This window comes from Engraulis encrasicolus, chromosome 17, assembly GCF_034702125.1.
Source record: "Engraulis encrasicolus isolate BLACKSEA-1 chromosome 17, IST_EnEncr_1.0, whole genome shotgun sequence".
In the NCBI taxonomy this organism is placed as follows: Eukaryota; Metazoa; Chordata; class Actinopteri; order Clupeiformes; family Engraulidae; genus Engraulis; species Engraulis encrasicolus.
In genome coordinates, this window is record NC_085873.1 from 24,619,100 (window position 1) to 24,619,366 (window position 267).

The following is a 267-nucleotide window of genomic DNA, read 5'->3' on the forward strand; positions in this document are numbered from 1 at the left end:
GCCCACAAGACCTTTATTACCATGTAATATCACCTAACCCTACCCCCCCCCCCACCCCCACCCCCCCCCCCCCCCCCCCCCCCCCCCCCCCCCATCTTGATATTTATTACAATATATGATGCACTGTATCCCTATACCCCTAAGCCCAGCTAGTATTGGCCTGCTCATGTAAGCACAGCAGTGTGCCTGCAATTGTAAGTAGATGTGCCTGCATGAAACAGATACACAGAATGACTGAATATAGCTGCAGGGAACACCACAGATCAA